Genomic DNA, 13,190 nt, shown 5'->3' on the forward strand with positions numbered 1-13,190 from the left:
GTTTTAGACCCTATGTTGATGCAGATTAAGGATGATATGGGTCAGCAGAAAGTCATGGCTTTTGATATTAGTCGAGATGGTATCTTGAGATACCAAGGTAGATTGTATGCTCCCGATATTGATGGGCTACGAGAGTGGATCTTGAATGAGGATCATGAGTTGAGGTATACTGTTCATCCTAGTTCGACGAAGATGTACCATGATTTGAAAGAGATCAATTAGTGAAATAATATGAAGAGGGATATGGCCAATTTTGTGGCAAGTGTATGGTTTGTCAGCAAGGGAAAGTGGAGCACTTGAGGCCTAGTGGTTTGTCTTAAGAGATTGAGTTTCCCATATGGTAGTGGGAAGTAATTAACATGGACTTTGTTACCAGTATTCCGCAGTCTTAAAACCAATTTGATTTAATTTGGGTCATCGTGGATAGGATGACTAAGTCTACTCACTTTTTACCCATGAGGACTAATTATTCTATGGAGGATTATACTAAGCTTTTTAGAAGATCGTCAAGTTTTATAGTACACCTATTTCTATTATACCTGATCGAAATATGCAATTCTCATTGCTTTTTTGGCTGTCATTTTAGAGAGGATTAAGAACTAAGGTGAACCTTAGCATCATTTTTCACCCTTAAACAGATAGACAAGTGGAGAGTACTATTCAAACTTTGGAAGATATTCTAAGTGCCTGTGTGATTGATTTTGGTGGTAGTTGGGTTGATTATTTTTCTCGTATCAAGTTTTCTTATAATGAAAGCTAGCATTCTAGCATTCAGATGGCTCCGTTTGAGGCTTTATATGGTAGGAGATGTTGTTCTACTATTTGGTGGTTCTAAGTTGGTGAGACTAGATTGTTAGGTCCTGAGTTAGTTCATCAGGCCATGAAAATGGTAAAGGTGATTATGGATATGTTTTAGACAGCCCAAAGTTGCCAAAAGTCCTATGTGGATGTGAGTCATAGGGAGTTAGAGTTTGATGTTGGAAATTGTATGTTCATTAAGGTATCTTCCATGAAAAGGGTGATAAGGATGGGAAAGAAGAGGAAGCTCTCTTGTTATGTTGGTTCGTACTTGATTTTAAAGAGAGTGGGTAATATTGCTTATAAGTTAGATTTGCCATCTAGTTTAGGCCTCATTCACCCGATCTTTGATGTTTCAATGTTGAAGAAGTATGCGGGTGATTCTTCCTTGGTTGTTCCTTTATAGAGTGTTGGCATTTTAGATTCTTTGTCTTATGAGGAAATCTCGGTTGAGATTTTTGATAGGTAAGTCTGTTATTTGAGGACTAAGGATGTGGCTTCGATGAAGGTTCTGTGGAGGAATCATAAGGTTCAAAAAGCTACTTGGGAGAATGAAGAGGACATAAAGTCCAGATAGCCAATCTTGTTTTCTTCTTTGGATAATCGTGTGTAAGATATGTGTTTTCTTTACAATCTTTGTTTACTGACTTTTTAAAGGAAATTATGGTTGTTTCTGTCTTAAAAAAATTCTAATGGATGCCTTTATTTGTCATTCAGGGATGAATGATTCTTGGATGGAGAATGTAACACCCTAGATTTTTGCCTTTGAAAAATCCCTGAGTTTTGAACTCACTGCCTAAGCTATGACTTACTTTGCAAGTCTTAAGGTGTCCATACGGGTAGTAGGTCCCAAATCGTACACTAACTAGTAAGGTTTGTCTAGGTTACTACCTTGACCACGACTTGTACCTCATGAGTCGTGAAGACTCCATACGAATCGTATAGTGTAAATTGTAGCCTCACCAGTATGGGGGCCCCTTGATTTTGTCCTGACTGTGACTTACACCGTATAAATTGTAGGATCACAATACGAGCCATATAGTATGAGTCATAACGTGTCCTCGTGGTGATTCTTCCTAGGCTACGACTCGTGGTGATGAATCATAACATGTCCTTGCCAGTCGTAGGGTGATCCGTAGTCACTGGCAACCATTTTTTAGCTTTTCATTAAGGAACTTTGGACATTTCCTCTTTCCCCCAATTATGACCCCTGACCTTAAAACCCTTTTGTGAACTCATTATCATCCAAAACACAATCAAAGACATACTTTCTTCTCTCTCAAATCCGTAAGTCAAGAACCCTAGGTTTTCCAAGGGATTGGCAATTAGAGCTTCTAAGGGTTAATTTCTCTTAGTAATTCTTGATATCTTAGGAATATTACTCTTTCCTAAATCTTATTTTGTTAAAACATGTGTTTTAAATTGTTATTCAAGTGGGTTTAAATTTTGGCTTTGGAATGTGGGTTGAGGGTTTTGAATGATTGTTTCCTCAAATGATGTTCTCATGGTTTATATGTAATTTTTCATGTTTTAATGATGGTTTTGAATGTGTGGGGTGCATGGGCATAGTGAATAAACTAGGGGGTCATGGATTCCCCTAATTATGTGGATTTTGATAATTGAATTGGTGATAACCTAACCCAATTTTGTGAAACTTGCTTTGAACATGAGAATATAGGCATTGAAAATACCTTTGGAACTATTGTATAACAGAAAGGGCTAAAGAACAAAAATTGATTTAATGAACAAAGGTGGTCTTGGCATTCCCCCACACTAATTTATTGAATAAAAGGGATCGAGGCATTTCCCTAAGGTAATGGAATTGTAATGGCATAATTATAAGCTTGCAAGTGTAAGAGTACAATGATACCTATGGTCTGACTTAGTGGTCAATTCCTTGGTCAAATTGATGGGTTATGTGAGACATGTTTTAATTAGGCTTATAGAGGATTGTGTAGCTAGGCCATAAAAGTCTAGGTCCCGATGGACTAATATTGGAAACCACTTTTGTCGGCATAGGGGTCGAAATGGCCTAGTGTTCAAGTCACCATTGCTTGATGAGTGGGTGTTCGGGTTTCCCTTGATATTTTATCGGGTATTCAAGTCACCCTTGGTGTATATGTGCATATGATTATTCTCTTGTTTGTGCGGCTAACACGCACTAGGGTCCTTTTAGCAAGGGAAGCTATGGGAGCTGAGCCCATATATCCCGTGGGTACCTTTTTATACACAGTCCAGGCTAATGTTCTACTTTCACTCCAAACCTTGTTCCCTATCCCAGCATGTTATATATATATATATGAATGTATATATATATATATATATATATATATATATGTATGTATATATATAAATATATATATATATATATATATGTTTGTACAATGACTACATATGGATTCTACTATTGTTTTGACTTGGCAGTATTTTATCTCTTTCTTGGGTTACATGCTAGCGCTCACCCCGCTAACCCTCTTAGGACATTGTTTCTCCAGCAATGCAGGAACCGGATACACTTCTACTTTTTCTACGTAGTGATAGGATTTCTGGGTTGTCAGCAGTCAGCTTTGAAGTGGTGAGCTTCCATTCTCCATAAGTGCTATCATTTTAAAGTGTTGTATCATTTATGTCTTAGACTACTTCTATTGGATTCTTTTTGCTATCGTCGGGGGCATGTATCCACTTGGATTTGTTTTGGTCTATTTAGAGACTTTGTGGATTACTATAGATTGGGATTTCAATTGAATTCTTTGCACTTTCGTTATTATTGATTATTTATCGTGTTATATATTTGAAATTCTTTCACTGCTAGTATGTTGTGTTCTCTTTGACTAGGTAGAATGGGTGGTCTCTAGTCCTCAGCGGACTTGAGATGCCCATCACGGCTAGGCCCTGGTTCGAGTCATGACAACTGAAACTAATTATATGGTTTATCAAGCTTCTAAGAAGAATAAAATTGCACAACTCATTTCCAATCACCTCAGGAATCATGTCAACCATCCACAAACCTCAATTTCAATATGTTGCAACTACAGGGGAGACAAAATAGTCAAATCACATACAAATGAAAAATTCACAAACCAAGGTCACTACAGTATGAAGGTGTCATGAAACATTCACGAGAATGAGGAAAAAATTAACTTTGATCGAAAGGATCTCCTTTTAGGTTTAGGAGGATTGTATGGTGCTTCCAATCTTACACCATTAGCCTTACCCTCAGATAAAATTTCATCAGAACAACCCATAGCAGCCCTTAGTCCGAAAACTTGTATTATCGCCTATATAGAGGGCAATATACATGTACCATATAGTCGCTGACCTCCGTGGTTACCATCTAGTGTGGTTATTGATGACTACTTACGTTTTCAAATTACAAAAAAAAAAATGATAAATCAAAGTCTTTTTCTAATCTCCTTTCCATACATTTAAGAGTCTATTTTACTACTTCACTGTCACATCATTTAAGTAACTCAGATTTAATCTTCATGGAGGACATATAAGTAAAAGTGGAATATTGCATTAAATTTGAGGCTTAGCCAGTGGTCTCTACCTGATTTTTTTTTACTTAAGGCATCATACAGCTCACCAAAACTTGAGCAAGTCGTAACAACAAATTTGTCTCTCCCGTAGTGGTAAGGGACTTATTGTAAATCTCTTTCATTCATCCAAACTTACAATAACAACAACAATAAAATATTTAGTGGAATTCCACTAGTGGAATCTGAAAAAGGATTTTACCTTTAGCTTTGTAGGATAAAAAATTATTTTCGACGACGCTCGGCTAGACAAAACATGATATAAAGAAAAGAGGCCAATAATATACCTGATCAATTTAAATTTTCTTCTCTGCTTCTTGGATTCGAGTTGCACCAGAAGGAAAGAAATCAAGTATATTGGTGACTTACCCGCTTACATAACTAAAATTCTACCCAATCTCAAGTTTCTAAATATCAAAAGTCTTTACATAGTTCAAATAAATAATGATGTATAATAACAAAATACACAAAAAATTTAAATGGTAAAAGAAAGGATTATGGTAAAATCGAAGATGACACCTGAAGTTTTTATGGGAGAAAACTAAAAGTTATCTACCAAGAAGCTGATAACATCATAGTTATAGCATAACACCTATCATAAAAATATAAAATAAATAGTGAAAGACATAAAATCAAATTTTTTAAATTTATTGAAACAAAAACTACACATAAAACATCACAAGAGGATATCGAGAAAAAAACACCAAAATCTAACATGAAGCACAAAAATAATCAAGTGAAGCTTCTAATATAATTATAGGAAGCTAAGTAAACTAACAATAGTGGTTCTATTAATTTGAATAAGCATTATCAAGAACATTATTGTTGATTATGATTCGGAATCTCAACGAGACATCGACAAAATAGTGTTGTGCATCGGGATGTTATTTGCTAGTCGATGCTAATATGTGATACGATTTAAATACTATTCTTTATTTTTATCATATTTTCCAGGACTCCTTTTTAATTTATACAAGGGAAAATAAAATCTACTTGCATTAATTTTCTTATATTTTTCTCTCACCAGCCAAATAGGAAACCAAGTTTGAAAAATGTGCCTTGGAAAATATTCACCTGAAATAATTTAATTTTGAGATATTAATTAAAAGAAAAAGATTGAAAAGATATTTTTGTCTAAAGCGGTGACTTTTAATGATGGAAAAGAGTTTGAATCACATTTTTAAGGGTCTTCACACTTTTAATATATTATAGATATGGATATAGATATGTTTCATGAACACTCTTTAAGAAATTCTTAAAGGTATATTCACTAAATTAACTAATTAATAATGATTTTGAACTCTAAATTTAATTATTATTACTTTATATAATTATTTCATTCTAAAGCTATTATGAAAAAAATTATAAATACTCTTAATTTGTGTAATATATTTTTAGTATTGAAGTCAAGTAAAATGAAATAAAGGAATTGTTACTTTCATGTGTTTATATAGTATTGAAAGTAGTATTAAAAATACTCTCTCTATCGAAGAATAATTGTCAAACTGTTGACCTGACACAGATCATGAAACAATAAATAATAGAGGCAATTTAATCATATAACTTTTTGAATATAAGAAATTTAATGTCTTGAGAGATACATCCATTGATAAATAGTATTTAACAAGGGAAAAATTCAAAAATAGCAAACTTGAGCCATTAATTGAGCTACCCATTGTAACAATTTGATAATTATCCTAAATGACAACTTGTATTAGTATTTGATGACATTTTCTATTTGCTAAATACATATACAAATAGTTGAATATCCTAACAACTTGAGTTTAAAAAGGAAAAGAGAATATCAACTCTCCCTTAAATCATGTTCAATTAAAGATTAATTGAGGATTTCATTTTCAAATATAAAACTCTTTTTAATAAGTTTTTAAAAAAATTCACCTTGATTTTCTCTCTTTTTTCTTTTTCTCTCTTCTATCTCTAGCCTCTCTTTCTCTTCATATTCTCTTTATCTTTTTTTTTTTGTTATGTATATTTTATATTCTATATTTTCATGTTTTTCTCCCTCTTTGTATTTTATATTTTCATCACTCTCTTTTTTTCTCATTTTTTGTATTTTTTTTTTTTATACTATCACATTCCTTACTCTTTATCTTTTATATTTTCTCTTTCTCATTTTCTCTTGTTGAATTTAATATTTTTTTTCATTTCATACTTTTTTTATCAAATAATATATTTTAAATTATTTGTATGTCAGATTTATCATTTGTAATTCTATTAAACATGTATTATTTGTATCAATAAGATTACACACTGTCATCATTCTTTGAAATACTTGTACAAACACATTTATTTGCTATGAATACGTATACAACTGCAAATTCAGGTCTTATTCACATACAAACACATACCTAGTTTTATGATCTCAAATACATATATACAACACATAAATCCTTTAACAATGTCATAATTCTTTAATATATATATATATATATATATATATATATATATATATATATATATATAATTCATTTATTTATTTTAAAATATGTATACAACTACAAATCTCATGCCTTATTCACATACAAAATGCATAATTCTTTCTATGACATTAAACACCTATACAACAAATAGACACATTAAAAATACTATCATCATTTTTTAAAATACATACATAATTCATTTATACCTATACAGGAACAAATTTAGGCTTTATTGACGTTAAATATGTCTAAAACTGCAAATCTCAATATTTTTTAGGATAGTAATAAGCATTGATAAAATTAACTTGGATAAAAAAAAAGAGTGATTGGGCCAATATTAAGAGCAATTGTCATGACTCGAACTAGGCCTGGCAGTGACGAGTATCTCAAGCCCTCCAAGGACTGGAGACCACCTCCTTAACCTAACCTCAAGAGCATAAAAATAACAATAAAATGGAAGCCAATAAAAATAGTAAACAAAGAAAAACATATCAAATGAAAATTTGAAGAATCCAAAACCAACCATCCAACCCCTATTTTTTCATAAAAGCCTTTAAACCAGGATAATATCAAACTAGGGACATGTCTCCGACTATGACCAAAATGAATCCAAAAGTACTTAGTCAATAAAGAAAGAATAATGAAATGTTAAGGCCTTCGAAGGATGGAGGCTCACCATATTACTACAACTCAACATATGTGCACAACCACTTAACGCTGCACAGCAGCAACAAAAAAGTCTTCGCATTTTATGATGTAGCGTCCTAGGATGGTAAATGGAATAAGAACTAGCATGTAACTCAGAAAAAGTGATAAAATAATGTCATGTCCGAAATCATTCAAAACCACATGCGCACACAAATATATACATATATAGGATGTCGGAATAGGGTATAAAGTCATGAACATGAGAGTTTTAAGATCATTAACCTGGATTGTGTAGATCGATCTGTCCTAAAGGTACCCATGGGCTATATGAGTTTAACTCCCTTTGTTGAAAGGTCCCTAGTGCGTATTAGCTGTACGAATTGAGAAAAAATTAAGGGAAAACTAAAGCCATCAAGTCAATATATCAAGTGTGTATCAAGCACACGGTCATATAGAATCCCAACACTGGCAAACATGGTTTCAGTGTTCGTCCCCCTCGAGACTTAACCTTCACGGTGAGATACACAACTCTCTTTAAGCCAAAATTAAAATCACTTTGCACATAATCCCAACAATTAACATAAGAGTCATTCCTTAAGGTATTTACCACTTGATATCCATATCAACACGCTTGCAAGCTAAATTGAATATGCCAAACCAATCCACATAACCACTAACTCCCAAGTTTCATTTAAAATCCGAACCATGGCCACCAAGGCCATCCAAATCTATTCTTATATCCATTAATGCAATGTATTGAGTTCAAAAGCAAGTTAAACCATGCAATTTGTAATATTCAAAACAAGATTATAAAGTTGATTGAATGTCAATTTCAAGCCAAAATTTATTCAATTTAGGGAAACTCATATCCCCCATTTCAGTTATTTAAACAATGCATCAATTCAATCCCAAAAGCATCAATTTAGAGCATGAAAAATCAATTCAAAACATGAAACAAGTAATTCAATCAGTAATAACCAAAATCTCTCAACATAATTTCAAAATTCATAATTTAAATCACATGAAAAATCATTCAGTTAATGTCATAATGGAAAGAAAAACATATTTGAAACACACAAGAAATTGAAATCAATTTGAAGTTTGGAGCTCGAATGATGAATGCATTGTGAAACCCTTGAATGTTCATGAGCTTTGAGTTTTAAGAGGGAATGGATGATTTTGATCTTTGAAAAAATGAAGAAAAGAGGTTCATTTTATGTTTGAAGGTCATACGAGAGGTAAAAAGACCAAAAGACCCCCACCCCAAGTGGAAAAAAATAAAATAGACGAAATTAATACACTAGCGTGGCACGTCAATATCGCAGAAGTTAGCCTTCGTGCCACACCGATATCACAGAGGTTAACCTTCATGACACAGTCTTATTGCGGATCCTTACTGCCTCACGGTCCCAAAATGACCTCGAACCCCTTTCGAAAAATCTAAAAAAAATTTCAAACACCTTTTTAATATTCCTAAACATAATTCAAGTCAAAAATTAACATTACGCACGCAGAAGGTTAAAAATAAAATCGTTGATGTTTTACAGGGTCTCACATATTCGGGGAAAAGACTCAAAAGTATATGAGAAAATCGTGATGAAATAAATATATGGAGATAATTAGATGTCTATTTTTGAATGTTGGTAGGAAGGTATTGATTGATAGTTTTTGTGTTTCTTTTTTTGTCGTTATTGTCCTAATATTCTAACTCGGGCTTAGAATATAGTAAGAAAATATATTTTCCTCTTTATATCTTCAAAATTTTATATTACACTTTTTACACATAATAATTTTATTTATATACATTTTATTCTTAATTAACTCTTGATACATATACAATCTTAAATTAGTAATATCAAAGGGAAAAATATGTGAAAAATATCTATACTTAGATGAAATTTGCAGTTACGCACTCTGAACTTTACGGGGGTTCTATGACCCCCTTAAATTATCTTTTTACTGTATTTAATTGACATATATTTGCCTCTTATCAAACATTTTTTTCTTATATGCTCAATGTGTTTTTCTTATATGCTCAATGTGCGTGAAATAAATGCAATGTCCATGTGGTCAAATATATATCAGTTAAATACGATAAAAAATAGTATAGGGGGTCATATTCGCTAAAGTATAAGTATTTTTCGTACCTCTTTTCATAATATAAAATGGAGAGAGTACTAATTAATAAATGTCAAACTTTTTTAAGTACTTGTACTAATAAAGTATTACATAAATCATTATTTCGTATGACATTTATTATATTTATGTAATTCTTGAAAATTTAAATATAGTTTGGTGAAAACTGTTTAAGGAATCTGTTAATTAGGTTAACACAAGACATAATGCATACAACACCATTAATAAATAATGGGAAATTATAAAAATAGTCAAACTTAACGAGCTATCTACAAAATCCCCCACAACTTTAAAGTAATTACATAACATCTCAAGAGTTTATCAATTCTCATCCTAGAGAAATCTCTAATCGAATGCTTGTGCCTTTAAACAATTTTATATTGATAGAATGAATCGTTACAAAAGATCCAATAAAATCATTTTCTTAAAGTGACTCACACGCTGTTTGGATGGTGGTTTTCATAGTATGGTATGGTATAGCTATTAAGAGAACTATATTTATTTTGATTGTTTTTTAAAATATATTCTATGGTATGGTTTGATAACCATAAAAACCCTCACTTCATGTAATCACCGATTTGGTGGTATCCCATGATTTGCAATTTTTTTCAATTATATTCTTATTTAATATTATATAATTCTATTTTATTCCTCACCTTATATTATTTAACTCCACCTCCTATCCCGTCCCCCACTCCACCAGGCCCGCCCCCCCCCCCCTCCCCCGCCTGCCAAAACCCCACCTCATTTTTTTTTTAAGTAATTTCAAAAACTTTTTCTTACCACTCTCTCATCCCCGACCCACTAGCTCCCCCTCCCCTATTAATTTCTTTTTTATTTTAAAAAATTATTTTTGAAAACCTTCAAAAAAAATTTCTTATACCAGCTCCCTCCCCCCTTCCCCCAAAACACACACACATACCAAGAAAAAAAAACAATTTATTTTTAAAAAGATTATAACTTTTTTTTTCTCACTCCATGCCCTACCCCTACTCTTATCCTGTCCTCCACTCCACCAGCCTCGTTCCTCGCTCCCTTCCCCGCCCCTTCTAAATTTTTTTAATTTTTTTTAGAAAATTTCAAATTTTTTGCTTATTACACCTCCCTACCTCGATTTGACTCTCCCCTACAGAACCTCCCACCCCATCTTTTAAATTTATTTTTTAATTTAATTTCATAAACTTTTTCTTACCCCACTTTCAACCCCCGGCCCTCGTCCCACCACCTACTAGCTCTCCCTCCCCCGCCAATTTTTTTTTTATTCTTAAAATTTATTTTTGAAAATCTTTAAGAAAATAATTTTATTACACCACCCCCATCCCCACCCCCCATCAAAAGAATATTTACAAAAAAAAAAAAATAACGACTTTTTCTCTCACCTCACCCCCTATCCCTACTCCTAACCCGACTCCCTACTTCGCTGCTCTTACCCCTAAATATTTTTTATGAAAAAATTTAAAAAAATATGTTACCCTGCCCACCTTTATCACATTCATTTTCATTATTTAATGTTAAATATATACAAAAGATTTTAGAAAATATTTGTCTACTTGTATTACAAACACAAGAAAATAAGTAATAAGCAATTTTATTTTCCTAAAAAATATTTTTTTGGATTTCATACCGAACATATCCATCGCATATACAAAAGATGCATTCAAACTTTATACTTGTTGTTGGTGTCATGTCTCAAACATCAAAAAGAAATGAAATTTGTTAATATAAAAAATAAATTCAGTTATATTTATTTTGATCTAATCTTTTATTGACTTTGTTAAAATTTACATGAATTTAAGAACTTAATATATCTACATGACATAATTTATGACAAATTAGTAGGAAGAGAATTATTTTACCAATGATTATTGATAAATTTAACATTTATAATAATTAATGGTATTTTAGTAAACTTACCAGTTACGATAAAGTATCATACTATCAAACCAAATAATAAAACTATTATTAAACAGCAGTAAATGACACCCATCATTTAAATATTATATTGTATTATATTGTACAATATAATACCATATCATATAGCATCGTACATTATAAAAATCATGGCAAACCACCATTCAAACAAAGTGTCAAATAAAGCATTTACGGCCTGCTTAATCAAATCCAATATCAAGTCTTTGCAAAGTTTGGCAGTGTTTTGAAAAAACAAACTTACACGTGTGACATTTATTATTGAAGTCTCCCGGTTTTATTTTACGCGATTTTAATAGCAAAAATAAATATTTTAATTTTTGATGTCTATTATCAAATGAAAAGAATTTTATTAATTATTTTCTTACACTATCCGAAATTGACTCAATAAGATTGAAGACCTAAAATCAAACTTCATAGAGTGACCTTACTTGCTTTTTTGTTGACATGTAGAAATTGTATAACAGTAACAATAATAATAAAATAATAGTAACAACAATAATGTATTCACGGTAATATAATATTATAAGGAAGGTTTGAGTAGGATAGGATGTATATAGACTTTATGAAATAAGAATGAAAAAAATGCAAATTATATATATATATATAGAGAGAGAGATAGATAGATAGATAGATAGATAGATAAACAGTAACATTAGCAAGAAGAGGAACAAGTTATATTTTTAAAATTTTAAATAAATACATACAAAATGAAAATAGAATACTCAATCCTGAATAAATGCAGACAAATATCTTCTCTTTCTTTTTCTATAATGTAAACAAAAAAGTATATACAAGTAAAATACTAGTAAATTATTAAATTACTAAATTAAATATATATATATATATATATATATATATATATTTTACGTTTTTTAAATATCTCTTTAAGCACTTTTCTGTAATTAATTTCGACGTATAACCAATTTTATCTTAATCTAATTCTATTTATGTATTCTACACGCATATTTTAAGTGAAAGAATCTCTCTATATAAATAAAGTTAGAACAATAAATCTAACACAAGAATTTGAAAAGTTGATATAATGATATCGAATAGTGTTGTGATGACTTTGATAAGTTAATATATAATATCAAAATACTGTTGTGCTTTTTAAATATATAATAATAAATTGCTGTAATGCTTGAAATTTTGAACAAGTTACACCAAAAAGTAAATTTTGATCTTAACTCTTTGTAAACAAAGAACACGAGCTTTTGAGAATGCAGAAGGTTTGTTCATTTGGAAAGCTTCAAAATATTCAACAATAAAAAAATAAAAATAAAGGGAAAGAAAAATGAAAAGGGTATATTTTCTCTTTCTCTTATAATGTAAGATGAAGTTGAAGCAGGCTACTCTCCGACAACATGTATGATTCAGCTGTTTGCTTCATGATTGTACTATATCCACCTAATTAATTGTTATAATTTCTTTATATATTAAAAAATTAATAATATTTAATAAAAAAAGTAAAATATACATTTATGACATGTCTGCTTCAGCTGCTTTAATCGTAATTTTATTAAATATTATCCTAATTAATCATTGTAGGTCATCTAAATATTAAAAAAAATAAAATTGATATAAAATGATAAGTTAACTCTTGACATTTTAAATTAACTTCACGTCTTATATGAGGCTCACATAAAAAAAAAATTCACAAATATTTTTTTATAGTAATTTTACTATATTATTTCTAATT

Source organism: Capsicum annuum, chromosome 5 (genome assembly GCF_002878395.1).
Source record: "Capsicum annuum cultivar UCD-10X-F1 chromosome 5, UCD10Xv1.1, whole genome shotgun sequence".
NCBI lineage: Eukaryota > Viridiplantae > Streptophyta > Magnoliopsida > Solanales > Solanaceae > Capsicum > Capsicum annuum.